The 19,640-nt window shown below is 53.5% G+C and overlaps 1 long non-coding RNA gene across 11 annotated transcripts in view; it reads right to left on the bottom strand.

Moving 5' to 3' along the window:
- LOC113913015 overlaps nucleotides 1-19,640 on the bottom strand; it is a 124,965-nt gene that overhangs the window by 98,871 nt on the left and 6,454 nt on the right. For 4 of the 11 annotated variants that reach the window (XR_003517062.2, XR_003517069.2, XR_003517059.2 and 1 more), the window contains 3 exons: nucleotides 17,510-18,052; nucleotides 14,775-15,038; nucleotides 753-917 (listed from right to left, as the gene is read on the bottom strand). This is a non-coding gene — a long non-coding RNA (uncharacterized LOC113913015). Of the gene's footprint in view, nucleotides 1-752; nucleotides 918-1,945; nucleotides 2,151-2,729; nucleotides 3,764-14,774; nucleotides 15,039-17,509; nucleotides 18,053-19,640 lie in introns of those variants that run through there. The other 7 variants (XR_003517067.2, XR_003517060.2, XR_003517065.2 and 4 more) reach the window with 5 other exon arrangements.

The following is a 19,640-nucleotide window of genomic DNA, read 5'->3' as shown; positions in this document are numbered from 1 at the left end:
CTTTCCGAAGCTGGCAGCCTAAAGAACTCCCTAAACTTCTTAATCCGACCAGTTGGTGTTGCCTTTAAACCCCAAAGCAAAAGCGAGGGTGATAAGAGGGAAATCCCACCTTCTGATACCAGAGATAAGAAATTCTCCTTCCCTTCTCCTTGCAGATAAATCATGCTGACCCACCCTCCATGGAACCTCTTGGAAGAAGAGCCATAAAAATATGGCAGACCAAAGCATTTGCAGAAGGACGATGGAATGACGTAAGGACAGAAAAATATATGATCAATTTAGCAGAGGTGGCTGTCAGTTTGGGGGCCCTCCAGAGTTCAAGCATGCCCATAAAAGAACTCAACAACCCAATGACTCCCCTGGGAGAAAGAGATCTCCCTCCAAATCCAGCCTGTCACCTAACATCGGTGAGCAGGAATGCCCCAGGGAAGCAGCAATTGGTTTATCTGTGTCTGAAGGAGCCTGGGATGGAAGGAGAAAGGCCAGGAGTGGACAGAGGGGCCTTCTCCAATGATTTAGGGCTCCGAATCTTCCAAAACAAAGTCTCTCTGGTGCCCCAGGGGTCCTGGAAAAGTCAGCCTAGAGAGGGACAACCATGGAAAACAAAACTCCCCGGGCTTGGGGTGGGGGCAGGGTGGGGGGGGATGTCGGGGGGTCCAGTTGCTGCTGTCTAGTAGAACTAACACACAGGCCCCGAACATGCATGACCTCTGGTTCACATCAGCACTGCTGATCAAAAGGAAGCAACTCACCCCGCGCTGCCCAGGCCTCCCCATCCGGGGAAGATTCAAAGCTACTGGCTTCGTGGCTGGTGTGGCTTCCATTAACCCAGAGGTTGGCGCTGCGGACTTCTCGAAAAGTTGCATATCAAACGTAATGAATCACAAGAAACCAATAGCTCGGGCCAGCCCAGTGACCTTTAAAGCAAGATAATATTACTCAAAACGAACATAGTTGTGGAACCATGAAGACAAACGGTATTGGTTCAAGCGCCCTCCCCTCCCAACTGCAGAAAACAGTCTACAGAATCTTGTGAGGTTAGCTCTCCTCACCCCTTCCCCTGCTTCCTCCAGCCTCAACCTGCCGGGCCAAGCACAGATCTTCCATTCTCTCCTAGAGAAACAGCAAGGATGATGCCACACTGGGGGTGGGGACCACAACTGCTTAGGAGAACATTGTCCGTAATGAGTTCCTCATATGCCCAATTATTTACAGCATCAAGACCAAGGAAACGTTCATCTTGGTTTCCTGCGCACTGCTACGGGCACAAATAACTATCCATACCCCCTTCCCCAGCACCCACCTTGGTTCTGAAATATAATAGATTGAGCTGATTTGGGGACCCCTTGCCTACCCTGCAACTGAGCGGCCGCTGGGGGACTCCAAAAGAGCATGTGCGTGTGCGCGTGCGCATGCGGACACACAGGCACATGCATCCCCTTCGTTTTTTGTAACATTCGGCTTCTGCATTGTCCGAGGTTTTGCATGGAAATAGATATAGGGTATTTTGAGATCTAGATGGAATCCTCACTTCAAGAGATCAGATCGGTTTCAGGCAGTGCCTGGGTTCAGCGAGAGGCCAGTCTAGCCAGAAACGTAAACCAATTCCAGCCAGGGCTAGGTGAATACTCACCAGACAGACACACTGGCCCCTCGTAGACTCGGCTCGAACGCACACACGGGCGCATGCATGCACCTCGCACGCAAACACACACACACACACACACAAACGCGTGCACGCGTGAGTGTGTGTGCACGCTCGCATGCATACACTCATTTTGTTCTTAGCTGTCATAAAACTTAAGACACTTATATGGGGGTGAAAGGTCAGAAGGGGGGGGAGACATTATTTTCTGTTATTAATTACACCTTATCCATTCGACATGTGCTGCACTCGTCTTAGATAAAGTTACAGTTCTATTTTATTAGGAAGCCTCCGGGATCGTGTAAAGGGGGATTTTGGATTGAGACAAAGGAAATCGCAGGAGGGGGAGGGGGCTCATTTGTACTCCTGCTCAGAAGCCGAGCCAGTCTCCTTCTAGGGCCACTTCCAGGACTAAATCCGCACATTCTTGGAATAGCTCACTCTTCAAATGCTAAATGAACCTGGTCCCCAAATCAGCTCAGCCCTGAGCAGGGCTGTCGGTTTCCTGAAAGAAAGGGGAAGGAGGTGAAGGGGAGAGGGAGGTCGGGGTGAACATGCCAGCCAGGCTGCCCCTAGGTTCAAAGACAGAGGTAAGGCCAGCCAAAGTGGTGGCTGGGGGAAGGCGGGGAATACCTGAAAGTTCAAGTCCACATCCGGGTCACCCTTGCCTTCCCTGCAACTGAGCAGCTGCTGGGGGGAATTCTTCATTCCCGTGGGCACAGGGGCTGGGGATGCAGTGCTGGGTGGTTAGGCAGATGGGAGAACCTCGGGGCTGGACAGGAGGACCCTTGAGCCCCTTCACCCTTGGCCTGAGTGCAAGAGAAAACTGGAGTAATCCGCCATGGGAGAGAAGGAAGCCGGACTCCATAGAAGGACAAAATGACAAGATAAAGAGGCTGCCTTGCTCCCAGGATGAGATGAGGGGAAACGCGGGGAAAAGACCCAGCAGGACAAAGCCTGGATTTAAATCTTGGCTCCAGCTGTTTCCTGGGACAAGCCTCAGTTTCTCCAATGTGGAAACTAGGAGAATCACATCAACAGTGGCCCAGACAACACCGTGACCACTGAGAGCAGTGATTACGTGAAAACGGCTGGGACAATCATCAGGAGAGTGCGTCCTTCTGTAATGCTGGAAGATAACATAATGGGAAGCGCATCGCAGCCATAAATCATGGTGCAGATATAATTTATTGATATTAATATGATCTGCCCTGTCCTTCCCCAGCCCCCGCCCTGGGCTGCCCGCAGAGTCTGTGCTCTGTCATCGTGCACTTGAAGACAGGGTGTTTTGTCCCTTCTCTCTTCTCATTTCTAATCACAATGTTCTAATTCTCCAGCTGAGGTTGAATTCAATTCTCGGCCGGAGCTAGATGCCATATATTACCCCCTGTCCACGACAGCGATCTGCTTTCTGTCTTCTAGACACTGTAGGGCCTCCACGGGCCCGGGGTTACAATGCACCAGGCGCTGGGCTCTCCGAGCTTTGGCACTGGGGATCCCAATTAGGGCCCTCGGAGGTATTCCTATCATCCCCATTTCACGTACGAGAAGACAAGGTGTCAAGGACGATGCAGCCTGATTTCATCCCAAGGGTGCCTCACTCCACACCGGCATGTTCTGCCTCCTGAGCCCTGAGCATCATTCCACGGGGTCTCCGGACAGCTCTGTCAGGCAGCGCCCCTCCTCCGCACGTGTTGCTGTAAGGTTCAAGAGCTGGGGGGCCCTGGAGGAGCGTGCCCTGCCGTCTGGAGTTCAGTTAAGCACTGGCCAACCCTCTCAATGCCGATTTCAACCCACACGCGAGAGGCAGAAGAGGAGGGGGAGGGAGAGAGGGAGGAGGCGGCCTGCGGTTGGAGTATCTCTATCTGCCCATCAGAATGTTTCCTGGGGGTTTGGCCAGGAATTCAGGCCTGCAGGGCCCCACCGGGAGTCCTGCCAGTGAAGCCAGGACCCTGGTTCCCTTTGATCCTCTCCACGGACCATCCCTCCCCTGACGCAATCCAGCCCCCAGACCGATGCCTCATCTGTGATAGCCCAGCAGCGAGCGTCCCTGCGGGTGCCGGGCTGAGCTAGCGGGGACTTTGAAGGCCTGGTGACGCTGGTAGGGAATTCTGTGTTCTGGGGGAGAAACAAAAGTCAGTATCCTTTACGTCTCAAGCATGGGATCTGCCCACTCGCTCCCCATTTCTGGCTCTGGTCGTCTTGCTCCCCCTGCGACCCTGTCTTTGTGTGTCAGTTTCTCTTTGCACGCGTGGTATGGTGTGTCTGACCCTCGCGGGCTCCCTCCCGCCCTCTGCTTCTGACTCTTCCCCTCCTTTCCCTGTCCCTCCCTTTCTCCCCTGCGGTCCCTTCCGTGCTGTCCCAGACTCTTAGTAATCTCTGGCTTCTTCCCTTCCTCTCTGTCCATCTCCCTGTAGCTCTCTGTCCTCTCTCTCTCTCTCTCTCTCTCTCTCTGCCTGACTCCCTGTTTCTCTCCTTCCTTCCTTTCTCTCTCTCCTCTCTTTCTGGGGCTCCTCCCACCCCACCTCTGCCTCTCTTTCTGCCCCTATGGGCTGCCCAGCCACTTCTCTATCCCCCAGGGCACCAGGAGAGCCCAGTCCCTCCACAGATCAGCTCAGAAGGGGTGGCGGTCACAGCCACGGATACGTGGCCTGGGGTGGTGAGGCTGAGCCCAACCCAGAGCCCACCCGAGGCACACAGGTTTGGGTGACCTTGTCCAAAGCCTCAACCACCTTCTCTCCATCACTAGGAACATCTGGGCTCACAGAGGACCAAGGTCATTCCCAGTTTCTGAACGCACTGCTTGACGGGGATTCCGGGGAGGTTTGATACGTGGGCATGAGCAGCCTCCACTGTCCCCGAGAACCTTCCAGATGTGCTAATCAACTTCCAACGCACTATTCCAACATTGCTGGGGGCTGCCGAGCCCACGTTTGCAAACTGGCTCTAAATGATCCTGTTTGCACGGGTCATCACAGCCCAGAATGTTTCTCCTTCCAAGGCTAAACCTTGGAGCTCATCTACATTTTGAAACTTTATGAACCACACGTATCCATACGTATGGAGGACCCGAGTCTCCCCACCACAGCAGCACCACCATCCCCATCACACACACATTTAACTATTAAAAGTCTACCGGGTGCCTGGGTGGCTCAGTCGGTTAAGCGGCTGCCTTCGGCTCAGGTCTTGATCCCAGGGTCTCTGGGATCGAGTCCCACGTCAGGCTCCCTGCTCAGTGGAGAGCCTGCTTCTCCCTCTCCCTCTGCCTGCCTCTCTGCCTACTTGTGCTCTCTCTCTCTCTGTCAAATAAATAAATAAAATCTTTAAAATAAATAAATAAAAATAAATAGAAGTCTACCAAGAATCCATTGAGACATTCCCCTAACTTTTCTTTGAGTTATTTCTCAATAGGCCAGTGAATCTTATTTATTCTATTATTATAAACCAAAACTGAGATTCAAAGCAACACGGTGACTTGTCCAAGGTCACACAGCCAGTACGATGGGCGCCCTGCTGAGCATCCTTTTCACCTTTTAGGAAAGACAGAGTAGGCAAGTTGCCTGATTTTTTATTTATTTATTTTTGTGTGTGTGATCAGATCCCCATTTTCACTGATTTGCATTAAAACTGGGTTTTGTTTCCATGCCAAGCATAGTCAGTCATTCCCGGTTCCAGAACCCATACCAGTGCAGAAACTGAATTTCTCTTCTCTAGAAAATTGCTTTTTTTTTTTTTTTTTTTTTTTGGCTTGGAAGTACGGTTTTCTCCTCCATTTAAGGGGCAGGAGGCATTCCGGATATTTAGCTTTTGGAAGGCAAATTTGGCATCCGGGATTGTTTTCTGCCTTGTTAAACTTTTCAGAAACTGTATCACTTTTAAACAGCCTAGGGGGCTCTCCCCCTGCCCCCCAAGCCCCTCTCAAAGGACCCTGTCTATGAGCCTACACGTTCCCTCATCCCATCTGTCAGAGGCTGAAGCCAAAACACGTCCCAGGAAAAGCCAGAGAGGAAGAGGCGAGGCAGGGAGAGAGATGTCTAATCATCACAAAACCTTTGAAAAGTATCTTGAGCAAATCGAGTTTGTCTAAAACGCATCCAGCATTTAACATTTAATAGGAGCTCATCAACTTAATGCACCCCATGCTCTGGGTAAATGGATCCTTCCCCTTTAAGGGCCTGTTGACGTTAGGTGAAGGAGAAAAACAGTTGTTATGATTCAGAATCTCAGGATGAACCCAATTAATCAATGCTGAGATGATTTGAATCATGTGGCAAATGCTTGGTCACCTCTCTGATATCCTATCCCCAGCCCTCGGAAGACGCAGACATGATTGATGTCACCTGTGACCACCGTGTCTCCAGGCGAGCCCCCCCCCCCAAACCCCGCAGACAGAGAAACAAATTAGATCCAAAGGCCCGGGATCAGTTTCAGAGGGGGACAGGCCCCCGGCGGGGGAGGGGGCATTCTCGGGGGTGCCTGGCCCGGGCTGTCTGTCACAGGCCAGGCAGAAGAGAGAGGCCAGACCGTATGGAGGCTGGGAGAGAAGGAGTGCCCAAGGATGGGGTGGCGAGGGCCTCCGCCTGAACCTCAGGCGCTCGGCTGGCGGGGCCCTGAGCACGCAGGCATCTTGGAGGGCTTTTTTTTTTTAGTGTAAAAATAATTGCTCAAGCTTCCCCTGCCTCTTAGGGTTACCGTCAGGCGTGTCTGCCCTGGACCTTGGCTGGGAGGAAATGGATTGGGGAGGGAGAGGGTGGGAGAGAGTGTTAATCAGAGTTATTTTGATTGCTTTCAATGTCTCTGCCTATTACTTGCACGCGCGCGCGCACACACACACACACACACACACACACACACACACTGCCTTTTCCCTGGCCGCCTCTGTGACTGCCCACCCTGATAGCCACCTCCTGTCCCCCCAGCTCCGTACTACCACAGTCACCAACACCTTTTCCTATCAGCCTCCCTGCCGTCTTCCTCGTCCCGCACAAGAGAATGGAAGGTGGGGTAGGAGTCTCTCCTGCGTGCCCGTGATGCCTTGGCTTCCAAGAACAAACCCTCAGCATCCACCTGTCCACACACACGCTCGCACACACAGTTTCTACCCTATTCCCAATAGCTTCAGAACTTACCAACCACACAGTGGGTCCCCGCCCGCTGTCTCCTTCCTCCTTCCCCTATCTCCTTACACGTTCTTTTTGTCTTTCCCTCTCTTTTGTTCCCCCTTTCCTCTCCTGCTGCCCTTCTTTCATTCATTCATTCAACCCGCACTTCCAGAGTGCCATAGACACCTCCTTCCAGGGCCTTCCAGGAAAGACCAGATAAGGTCCCCATACTCCAAGTTTCCAGGAAAGAGAAGCAGAATGAGAAAGCGAGCATTTCCCATTTCCTCACGTTTCCCGCCCACATCCAAGTCTGCGATGCCGATGAATTATCCTTGCCTTGCATCCAGTCTTGCAACCCCCTTGCTCAGAGCCTTTGCTGACACCAGGCTTCCACCGGGAGCACGGACCAGAATCCTGGCGGCTAATCTACTTTTCCATCTCTCTGGGCCCTGGGATGCCTCCCCAGGATGTCTTCCCGGAGGAGCCAGACGTCCCCAAGCTCCTCCTGCTCCAAAGTCACTGGAAATACAAAACTGCCAGAATGGTGCTGACTTTGTGCCCTCTGTCTCCCCTGCCCCCAGCCCGGCGCCCAGCACACAGTAGGTGCTCTCAGCATCTGTGGGATAACCAAATGAAGAACGCTATTATGCACAAACAATGAATCATGGAACACTACATCAAAAACTAATGATGTAATGTATGGTGATTAACATAACAATAAAAATTTTTTTAAAAATTAAGAACGCTGCATTAAACTAACCCTCATCACTCTACGCTGTGCTCATTTGGAAAAGATAATAGCACCTTGCCTCCTTCCAGAAAGGTTTTCAGATTGTTTACAATGCAGATTGTTGGGCCCCCAAGAGGCGGTTTCAGTAGGGCAGGGGCGTGGCCCTGGAATCTGCATTTTAACAACACTCCCAGGAGACTCTGATGCAGGCACTCCTCAGGCTCCTCTTTAAGAAGTCCTACCGTGGACAATGGGGAGCCACGGAAGGTGGCGGAGCAAGAGCATGACTTTATCAGTACGGGATTTAAATAGGGCTCTAGTCTGGAAGACGAAGTGGTAGACGTGCGGGGAGGGGCGGGGGAGCGGCAGGAGGAGAGATGCGTTGGGAGACGGCATGAGGGGAGAAGTTCCAGAACTCTCTTGTGAGCTTCGAGGCAGAATCTTCTCAGAAGGGGTTCTAGGGGACTGAGAGTGTGTTTATTTGGGGTATTTCAGGGAGGCTTTCTGGGCTTCACCACTTCATGGCAGGAGGGGCCCACATTAAGAACATTAAGAAATTGGCAGATAACAAGGTTGGAATGTGCATGGGGAAGGAAAGAAAGGAAAGGTATCCCCCCTTTCCTTCTTTTATTCCCTCCCCTCTCCACTTCCGAAAGCCCCTTAGCGGCGGGGGGGGGGGGGGGGGCCCCAAACCTCTAATTCCAGCGGCACTCCCCACCCCAACCTGCAGGGTCTGGAGGGACCAGACTCCCTGCTTCTACCCTCCCAGGGTGCTCGCAACAGCATCTGGCCACGGACCCTGGGCTCTGGCCGGCAGCATCTGTTTGCAATGTTTGACTCAGTAGTTTTATTTCTGCTCAGCGGTATAATATAAACTATCTTGTTACACGGCAGGCAGGCTGGGCACAGAGCCGGGCCGCTCTGCAGTCCTGCAGCAGGACCAAAGCAGAGCTTAAATGAGCTGGTGGGCTCGGGCAAGGCCCTTTCTGCAGTCAGGAAATGGCCGCTTTTCTGGAAAGTTCCCCCTGGCCTGGGCCTCTGCCGTGTGAGTCCCAGGGCAGCTCCCGGCTGACCCCTGGAATCTACGCTGACCACAGCAGCCACGCGTGTGCACACAGGCGTGCATGCACACACGCACACACACACAGACACACACGTCCCACATCCCATGTCTTGGCCCTTTCTGAAGGCTGTACAGATAGATGAGAACTATTTGCTACAAGGCTGGATGTTGGATAAAAGCTCGACTTCTGGAGTCAGTCTGCCGGGGTGTCAATTCTTGTCGTACGATTTGGGGCCAATGCCTTCACCTCCCCCGGTCTCAGTTTCTTCATCTGTACAATGGGATCCACAGTCCTTTCCCGCCCCCATGTTCCAGGGCTGTTCTGAGCCTTCCATGAGGCAATCCCTGCAAAGCGCTTAGCGCAGCACCCTGTGTGCCGTGCGCACTCCATAAACACTAGCTGTTATTACAATCATTGGGATGTTTGAGGCAAAATGAAAAGAAAGACCAGCTAGTATCAGGAGCAGCACCTGGGACTGTCAGTACGCTCAGCCCAGATCGAAGGAAACGTGCATCCTCCCCAGGCGCAGGGGCCAACACGAAAGGGAACTGAACCTCTCTCCCCCCTCCCCACAGATCCCGTTTGCAGTAGACGATGGGGTCCCCCAACTTGGGGTAGAAGACAGGCAGGCCCCTACGTCTGACTTCCCAAAGAAGGAGATATAGGGGAGAGATTCCGAGACTTGATGGGGGGACAGGACCCCCGGCCTTCCGATTTCTCCTATCAGTGGTCGAGGTTGAAGGGCAGAGTCTAAGCTCTGAGAGATCTGACTTGGGCCAAGCTCACCCGCACTAAGATGGGTGCTCTTGGCTCTGACCACGGCGAGGTGCTGGACATCTCTACCGCACCACAGACCCTGAATTTAGACATTCCCAAGGTCAGAGGGGCAGTCCCTGTGCCCCGGACCCTAAGGGACGGTCCCAGCGCCCCTTCCCCAGCATCCTCCCTCTGGCTCACCCTGTCTGTAGGGCGCCCTGGCAGCCCCGCCTCTAGGGGGCGCCCGAGAGAGGCACCTTCACTTTCTTTTTCTTTCCATATTAAACACCCAGCCCAGGACTCCGAGGATGGTAGGTGCTCAACAAATGTTGAATGCGTGTGTATCCACACGTGTGTGCTACGGTGAGTGAAGCATGTATGTGTGTCTCGTGGGCTTGTACGAGGGTGTGTGGGCACATATGTGGGGAGGTTGTGTGACTCTGTGCACACACACACACGTGCACACCGCGCACAACTCTGCGGCTGGACGGGGATGCTCTGAGTGCCCAATGCGTGGCTAGCGGGAGCCCTGCCCAGCTGCAGACAGCCTGGCCCGTGCACACCCAGGTGCCTACCCAGGGCACACAGAGTGAAATTTGAAAATTGAAGACAGGGTGTGCTGGCACTGGGAGGTCATTAAAAACCACTTATAAAAACCCCTTTATCTGGAAAGGAAACCAGGCCCACTACAAATAGTAGCCAAAGACCTTTACCCTGGGGGCTGGGGGCCAGAGGTCTCCCGACCCAGGACCAATTGGGCCGGGACAGTCAGGGACCCACGTGTCAGATAACCTCAGATCACGGCCCTGAAGTGAATGCATTTACATCCATTTGGTTTTCCGTCCACTGTCCCATCGTCTGGTTCTCTGTCTTGACCACCCCTGCTCCTTTCCTCTCTGTGTCCCTCCCTCTCTGTCTTGTCTCTCTCCTGTGGTTATGCTGCCTTCTCTGTCTCTCTGGGTCTGCCTATCTCCCTGTCTCTCCTTCTCTGCGGCCTTCCGTCTCGACTTTCTAACTCCCCGTGTCTCCCCATGTGCCTCCTTTGCCTTCTGTCTGTTTCTCCCTCCAACTGCCCATCTCCAAACCTGCCTCCATCTCTCCTTTCTGTGTGTTTTTCTCTCTCTCCACCTTGCCCTGTCTATCCCTGACCTCTGTCTGGGTCTCCTCTGTGTGCCTTGGTCTCCGGGGATCTCCCTCCCCACCCCCTGTGTGTCCTGGCAGCCTGCCCCAACCTCAGGGCCTGGGGATCGTCACTCAGCGGCCCTGCCTGATCCAGCGCCAGCCCCTTTGCTCGCAGCTCCCTCCCCTGCACTGCCCACTCTCCAGGCCTTGCTTTCTCTTCCTCCTTCCCAGGCCCAAAAGCTAGGCAAGGCTCTTCAGCCCAAAATGTGGAAAAATGTGCACCTGCCTCGGGTGCGTGGGCACAGGGAGGCCAAGGATGAGCATCAGCGCTGAACCACCCCCACGCAACCCCTGGGACCATTAGGGAGACACCCCCCACCACCATTTCCACCACCCCACAATCCCTGGCCCCTGCTGCTCAAAGCTCTGCTGGGCAGCCAGCAGTGTGGGTGAGGTCAAGTTCGAGGCCATGGGAGGACTGACCCAAGTGGCCTTGGCCAAGTGAGTGCCCCTCTCTGGCTCTGTAAAATAATGTTCAGGGCCCCATCCAGCTGTAAGTGAAGGGACAACGGCTTATCCATGCTGTCTGCCCCCTACCTCCAGCTGGTGCCCACCCTGCAGGGTAGGTGACGCGCTGACTGAAATCCACAGTAGGTCTCCCAAGAGGCTCTTCCCCACCAGGCCTTCAGGACGCCTCCATCTGCTGCCTTGGGCACCAGCCCCCTTTACCCATCCTTTACCCACCCTCTCCCATTTCCTGGAGCAGATAAGGAAAACCTGAAATTTCCATAGTGAAAAGTTCTGGTCCCCCCTGCGGAGTCACTAGGAATAGAAATATCTCAATAAATCAGCCCCAAAACATTCATCGGCACATTTCTGGAGCTTTTGGCCGACAGCACAGATGATACCAGTCATTGCACCAACAATCTACTTCCTGGGACTCTGGCTTTGGGTGTCTGTGATCGCGTCAAGGGTGGTCCAGCTCTGGGCCAGATTTAGGTCAGGGAGATGCAGTATTGTAACCTGCTTATATAGTAGGGGCTAGAGAAGGCGTAGTCCTTAAATTGCAGCAGTAATAATAACAATGAAGAAGAAGGAGAAGAAGGGTGGGTTAAATAGGGGTGCGCCGTGTCTATATGGGTCTCAAGTCAGTACTCACATAGGCTGCTCTGGATGAATATTTATGCAGGCATTAGCAGGCAATCTCCCAGGCCAAGCCTAATTCCCCCAGCCAAGCCCTTCACCGTCCAGCCCCCTACCTTGGGCTCAATGGCCCTGTGAAAAGGAGGCCTCAGAAGAATCCCGGTGGGCTGGCATCAAGAGGCCTTTGGGGCTCCCGCCAAAGAAAGAGCATCTCTTCAGCAATCCAGCGAGCCTCCCACTACCACTCACCCTCTAGAAGTCTCAGGACCTTGATTTCATAGACCCTCAGATTTGGGGACTGGTTCTGCTTGGCCCTGAATCTGCTTTTTGGCCTATGGCCTCATGAGCTTCTCAGAATATTAGGATCACCAAGGGTCTTAGTAATTAAATACTCTAACCCCCTGTACCACCATGATTTTGCAGTGGGAGAAACTGAGTCCCAGAGAGGTGACTGACTGGCACAAAGTCACACACTAATTTGAGTCCAGAAGGAAAACCAACGTCTGGCTCAGGCCACTCCCTTGCTTCCTTCCTCGGAGCTGCAGCAAGGACCCTGGCCCAGGAGGGAGATGGTGAGGGACAGACCGTTTGGGCTCTACTTTTGTTTCCCCTCCTGACTTGATGTGGGATTTCAAGCCATGCTCCACCCCTCACCAGGACTCAGTCTCCCCATTTGGAGGGTAGCCAGCATGACTGCCCCGAGATCCGCTCATTCTATTTTGCAGCTGGTGTCAAAATGTGCCAAATTTACAGGAAGTGAGCCCCCACTGAGAGCCTCCTCCCTACTACAGTTCTGGGGACCCACTTTACTGGCTCTGTGACTCTGAACACATGACTTAACCTCTCTGTGTTCTTTAAAGGGACTAACTGAATGTCCCCACCTACAGGGCTATTAACATAAGAAAAGAGCCTTTCATCAGGCATAGCATAGTAGTTGCTCAATAAATGCTGGTGACTATTATTATTTTTATTCTTATTAGCAATACTTGATCTGTTTCTCCCATCTGCAATTTCAAGACCTCCCTCCCAGATCTGCCCCCAGTCTGCTCCACAACCAGCTCAGCTCTTGGACTAAGAGGAGGGAGGGTCCATCGTCCATCGGGAGATGGAGGGTGGACAGCCCTTAGCTTGCAGACTGGTGCCCCTGGCTAGCTGCCCAGAGCCAAGGCTATGCACCCCAGTGGTGGCTGCCTTTGAAGCCACAGCCTTACTTAACTCCTTGCACCACCCCCCAGCTTCCTGTTTGTCCCCAGGGTGACCTTGGGGAAGAAAACACAGCCCAGGGTTAATAAGCCTGGGATTTCTTTCACATGACTCAGGATAATGGTGGGAAAAGCTCTCTCCAAGGGCAATGATAGTGGTGGTTAGGAGTGCCTGTGCCTGAGTTCAAATCCTGACTCCAGGAGCGCCAGGGTGGCTCAGTCCGTTAAGCGTGGACTCTTGATCTCGGCTAGGGTCTCCATCTCAGGGTTGTGAGTTCAATCCCTGTGTCAGGCTCCATGCTGGGCGTGGAGCCTACTTAAAAAAATAAAATAATAAAAATCCTGACTCCAGCTCTTCCTTGCTGTGTGACTTGGGGCCGGAGACAACTTCTCTGTGCCTCCATTTTCCTATCTGCCATGTGGAAAGTACATAATTCATAAAAGCATTATGAAAAATATCTGTGAAAGATGCATGAGTAGAAGAAGGCTTAGAACAGTGGCTGACACAACAGCTGCTTATCAAAGGGCCATTGTTACACGTATTTAATAATGTTACATTAAGTCATCACTAATAATTATTGTTTTTAAAAAAAGGTTTGCTCAAAATTGGAATTGAATTCCAACAGGGTAGCGGGGGTAACTGACCTCATGGCTCAGCCTCAGTTTCCCTCATTTGAAAAATGACCATAACTCCTCCTAGCTGGGAAACTGGCTGAAAACTGAATGAGGAATTCCATGGAAAGTGCAGTACTGGACACTTAGGAAGCTCACTTCAGCTGAGCCCCAACCCTTTCGCGTCTCCACTACCTTCGTCGGGAGACTTCCAACACGGGTTAGGGACTGTGCACACGCATGCGCCCCCTTCCCCCAATTCGCCCTCCAAAAGGGTCTGAAGGCGCCTGATGAAAAGCTCCGATCCGCCGGAACAGCCTCCGCCTCCCCTCGCGGGTGTAGACCGAGATTCGCGGGGACAGGAGGTAGGAAGAATGTTTGCGCAGCCTTCAAACGACTTGGCAGGCCACAAGAGGGAAACGGCCGCTCCGGGGAGAGTTCAAATTGAAATTACACGGAGTGGAAAACGTGCAGATCAGCTCTGAAGCTCATAAAAAAAAAAAAAAAAAAAAAAAAAAAAACCCGAGGTGACTGAGAAGAACAAACACGCCTCCAGAAGGAAAATGGAAAAGTTCATAAAACGCGCTCTTCAAAGCCTGGCCGGGTGCGGGGGAGGGGCTGGGCAGTGGCCTCGGGAAAAGGCCGCGGCCCCCTGGGCTGTTCCCATCCCCGGTCTGAAAAGGAGAAACTGGCCTGGCCTCCATCTCCTCCGCCCCCCCGCTCCTATGTGCTCCCACGCGGGGAACAGGAGAGGGGCGGAGAATGGTGCGAGCTCCAACAGAAGCAGGGCCTGGGGTCTGGGGGGACCCCACCCAGCTGAATGTCCCGGGCGGGGAGCTAGTTAAAGCTGAGTCCTGAAAGGTAGGCAGGGGCTAGATCATTGGCTCCTAGGATCCTGCACTGGAAGTCGGGCATGGTTTGCGTTTTACTCAAAGAACACTTGGAAAGCCTGTGGAACCTCCCAGAGGGGTATCAAGCTCTCCTGCCGCCCATTCTCCCTACATCTGATTGCTTCCACTTGCGAGAAGGCCGCGGTTGCCCCAGCCCCATGCGGTGCGCGGTGCGCCCTGCTCTCGGGTGCTCGGCACGCCCTGCGCTCGGCGAGGTCCGCGCGGACCGGCCCTCCTCCCCGGTGAGCCCCCAAGTTCAGCCCCTGCGCAGTTCATTAGCGTTACAGACACTCGATCACGCCCGGACGCTTTGCAGAAAAGCCTGGGCGTGAACCTCACGCCCTGATCGCACGACCCCATGTCACCCCAAGTGGAGTATTCTCATAAAAGATGCGCGGCGGCAGGTCCCGAATCCCCAGCAGTCGTGAGCCCGCGTGCGCCCCCGCCTACTTCCCTCGCTCGGGCTTCGCCGACCGCGCGCCGGAGGAACTTTCTACGGGCTACTGACCTGAGCAGCGCTGGAAATTGGTCCTGAGGCGGGACTCTGTAGCTTCCACGGAGCTTCTGCCAACCTCTAGCCTCATTCAAGCCGCAGTGATCCCGCCAGGTCGGGGAAATTGAGGTTCGCAAAAGTTAGGGTGCCCCCAAAGCCGGCCGCCTGGAAGAGACGACGTTGGCCAGAACTCGGGGTTTACAGGCTTCGGATCGGAGTGGGCACGTCCTGAGGCGCCCCTCTGACCTCCTCGAATTGGGTCGTGCCCAGTCGTCCATCCTGCAGAGAAATGCGGCCTCTGACCCAGGAGGCTCTATGGCGAGAGGGCTGCTGGTTCCCCTCATCCTCATCCTCACCCGGCTGGGGCCAATTTCTCCCGCCCACACACCACTCCCTCCCCTCCCCCTCCCCCTCCATTCCTTCCACCCCCCAATGAGCTGCTTAGAATTTCTTGACCCAAACCTCGAAACTAACAAGGAAAGTCAAACCTCACTCCAAAGCCTGCGCCTATATCCATAGCATCACAGGTTCTTAACCTTAGCGAGCATTACAGTCACCTGGAGGGCCTGCTAGACCCAGACTGCCGGGCCCCACCCCCAAAGCTCCGGATTCAGGAGGTCTGCGGTGCGGCCAGAGAATTTGCATTTCTAACAGGTTCCCGGGGCGGGCGATGCTGGTGCTGCGGAGCCCGGAATATGCTTTGAGAACCAGCTATCTACCTGCGGGTTTGATGCTCAGTTCCTCCGTCCCTAATGTCTGCCTAGTTTGCCTACGCCCAGACTAAAAGTCCCTTCCATGTGACGACGCCAGGCTTCTCTGTGTATCGCCAGCTCCTACCACAAGGCTCTGCATGCAGTATGTGCCTCCTGAATACTTGGGCTTAATCGTGAATGCTACATAATGTCACCCATTACAGATGCTGAGTATGTGTCTGGCACTCTTCTGGGCGCATTAGAAGTAGCAGTTTAATACCAACCACAGACAAATGCCAAAACAGAGCCTCAGAATGGGGATGCCAGGCACGGAGAAAGTGAGAAAGTCTGGGTGTGGAAGTAAGGTGCTGCCCAGTGCTTAGCAACCACTGTCTTCTCCACTAACCTGGGGCTAAGCCTCTTAAAGGGACGGTCCAGGAAGGCTGGGCTTTCTAGGCAGGCAAGAGTAGAAAAGGGAAGACCTGAACCAAGGTTCCCTACACCCTAGAATAGGTGCCCCTAGCACCCACCTTGCACCTGCTTGGGCCAGCCCATCTGTGCATCCAGAGGCTGGAGGGGACCCAAGCGCGCCCAAAGCCACACCTTCTGTGCCAGAGTTGCCCATAACCTTTCTGAAAATTCCAGAACCCTCTACCAAGTGCTTAGGGGGTTCGGATACCATAGGATTCCACAGTTTAGGTTAAGACGCATACCTAACCAGTCAGCAGGGGTGCGGTGGAGGATAACCGTCACCCAGGTAACACAGGGTGAGGAGAAGAGGGTCCCCTGGAGAGCTGAGGGCACCCCCCTCTTACAACCTCCAGGTGGGGCCCCCCCCTCCCCCTCTAGTGGTGGGGCCAAGCTTCTGTGTTCAAACTGTGTTTTGTCCCTGAGTTCTGCACACAGCTCAGCGTTCCTGGGCCACATCGTAAAAAAATTTACAAGACTATGTTAAACTGGCAGTAAAAACAATTAACTTTAATGGTACCTCGGGTGGGTGGCTGGGTGGGTCAGAGGGAGGGCCCGAGCTTCCTCCTCTCCTGACCGGGAAGCCAGGTAAAAGAGGGGACCTGCTGTCAGGCAGGCCCTTGGGTTCAGAGGTTCAAGGTTAAATCTAGAAGAGGGCGGGGCACAGGGGCCACAGGGGAAGAGTTCAAGTCCCTCTTGACGGTCACCAGCTGAGTGACCCTGAAGAAGCCTCTTAACCACTCTGGGACTCACTATTCTCATCTATGAAATGGGAAAGTATAAAAAAAATCTATTAAAATGGGAATTTGTAAAAAAACAAAACAAAAACAAAACTTCTCAGGGTTGTAAGAATTGCAAATGAGAGTTATTTTGTAAGTACCTCCCATTAGGCCTGGTTGGTAAGTGGGTAGGTAGGTGGATAGTAGATAGACACATTTATGAAACATGTTTGTTTAATAAATGATGAATGTCTCCCCAGGTGTAAAGTGAAGGGGAAACACCAGGCTCTTGCAGAGGCTGGAGCCACATTGTTCAGAACCCTGATGTGGCCCCCATCGCTTACAGGTAGGTTTCCTGCTGAAACTGACCTCCTTGTCCAGTCAGTGACCCTGGCAGCGAACCCATGCTCAGGCAGCCTGGAGCCCCAGGCTTGGAAACTGACCTGGATTTCTGGAGAACTGGCAAGGAAATTAGAGTGGCCAGGGGGTGGGGCAGGGCTTCTGCTCCCACATGACCTGGCCCAGTGCAGGAAGCTGTAGTTCTACAAGTCCCCTTGACCTGGAGACAATTAACCATCCCTTTCAGGGAAACCTCTGTCTGTCTGTGTGTGGCCCTCTCAGCCAACCAGGACTGGGGAGAGGTGCCCCTGCCTAAGGCCTGCACCCCGTGCTAGGACCGCTTCGGGCAGCCCTCCATGAGGCCTCTGGCTCTGCCCCTCTCTGGGCCAGCCAGCTGGATGCACATTACCAGACACCCTGGGCCCTGGAAGGGAACCACTGGTATTGGGCTCAAGGAACCCAGCCCACATTAGAGCACGCACCCCACCATTCCTTTCTGGGTAACAACATCACTTCAGAGCTCATTTCTCACCCTCACGCCCAGCAGAGATTTGCTCCCGTTCATTTCAGGCAGTTAAACAAAGTTAAAAGGCTGGCATGATGATCTGGGCGAAGGTAGTGTGACGGCTAGTTTTTTGACTGGGCCAAAGGATGCCCAGATAGTTGGTAAAACATTATTCCTCGGTGTATCCGCCAGGGTGTTTCCAGAAGAGGTTAGCATTTGAACCGGTGGCCTGGCTAAGTAAGACAGCCCTCACCAGTGTGGGCGGGCATCCTGCAATCCTTTGAGGGAGCCCATAACACAAAGAGGAGGAGGAAGGGCCAATTTACTCTTGGCTCGAGCTAGGACATCCATGTTCTCCTGCCCTCGGGCCTCACTGCTTCTGGGTCTCAGGTCTCGGACCTCCATCATCAGTCCCCAGTGTGTAGACCTTCAGACTTGGACTGAATTACCCCAGCAGCTCCCCTGGGTCTCCAGCTTGCAGAGGGCAGATCGTGGGACTTCTTGGCCTCCATAACCACAGGCGCCAATTCCTGTAATGAGTCCTGCTGCCGTGATTCGAGGACTCCCAGACTGCCAGAAGAGACCACAGAGGGTTGTTGCCATCAACTGTCCCAGCTCAGGCCAGCCTTTGAGCCAGCCAGCTCCAGTGCCGGACACATGAACGAGCCAGCCTTCAGGGGTCTGAACCATCCCCCAACTGTTCCAATCACTCCCAGCCCTTCAGACACCATGGAGCAGGAACAGGCTAGCCCCGCTGTTCCCCATCCAAATTCCTGACCCACAGAATTTGTGAGCATAATAAATGAGCTATCTTCAGGCCACTAAGTCCGGGGTGGTTTGTTACTGAGCAATAGATAACCAATAACCAATAGCCAATACAGTGACCTTCCCCAGTTGGGCCTCACTTTCCCCCTCTGCAAAATGTGGATATGAACAGCTTCCAAAGGTGATCCGGAAGTAAACGTGCTCATACAAATAGCCGACGACCAGGCACGTAGGCCCACTGGATTCAAGAGGTGGGAATATGCTGGGGCAGCTCATAGAGAGCTGGGTGCCCTGAGATTCTCGATCCCCGGACCACCTCCTCCATCTCATCGTACCCAGAGAAACTCGAGCTACACTTTCTCCGGCTCTCATGTCCAAAAGGAGCCCCTACGCTGCATGCACCCCACCGCTATTGGCTGCCACTATAAATGATGAAGCACCACATGGCATCCATGGGTGGGAAGGGGGAAAGCTTTGGGAAAGGAGATGGAAACCAGCCAGGAGGACACACAGAGGATCACAAAAAAGGGGGGGGGGAATGGGGGGTGCCCCTCTCTGGAACTGGGGGAAGGGTTAACACTGATCACCCTCACGATCATTGGCATAACCCTTTGTTACACAATACTCCTACATCCTTCATTGTGTTGACCCTCGAGAAAGCCAGAGATGTTGCCTGGGATGATGTAATCCACCCCCATGGATCAGGGACAGGAAGCGGTGCTCAGAAAAGCAGTCAGGTGTGACAGAAGGAGCACCCAGGCCAGAGGGAGGAAAAGCTGATTGGTTCACGTAGTCCATGACTATTCTGAAAGCCGGTTATGCATTGGTCACAAGACCAGGTTCTGGGGACACATCAGTGAACAAACCACACAAAAATGCCCACGGAGCTTACATTCTAATTTGGAGAGAAAGATAATTTTTTAAAACTAGCATAGTAAGGAAAGGTGTTAAATGGCTCCTTACAAGGCAAAAAGGGCCACGATAAAGACAAAAGCAAGGCAGGAAGGATGGGAGGGAGAGGGTTGCACTTTGGGGTGGGGTGGAAAGCGAAGACCTCAGCATATGAGCAAAGGCTAGAAAGATACTAAGGAATCCATCCCGCCACGGTGTGGGGGAAGGGCACTACTGGCAGGTGCTCAATAAACGGATGTAGAAAGAAGAAAGTGGGCTGTTGAGGAAGGTCTTTTAAGTGAGATGAGCTCAAAAGCTCACTCAAGCAGCCCATGGAGAGACCCATATGGGGGGAAACTGAGGCTTCCAGCTGATAGCCAGCACCTGTGTGAATTTATCCCTGGTGTGAATGAGCCATCTCACAATTGGATCTTAGAGCCCCAGCCGAGCCTTTGGATGACAGCAGCTCTGGCCGACTTACAGCTGCACCTTCACGAGACCT

This window comes from Zalophus californianus, chromosome 14, assembly GCF_009762305.2.
Source record: "Zalophus californianus isolate mZalCal1 chromosome 14, mZalCal1.pri.v2, whole genome shotgun sequence".
NCBI classification, from domain to species: Eukaryota; Metazoa; Chordata; class Mammalia; order Carnivora; family Otariidae; genus Zalophus; species Zalophus californianus.
This window is presented reverse-complemented; position numbering and strand designations above follow the sequence as displayed.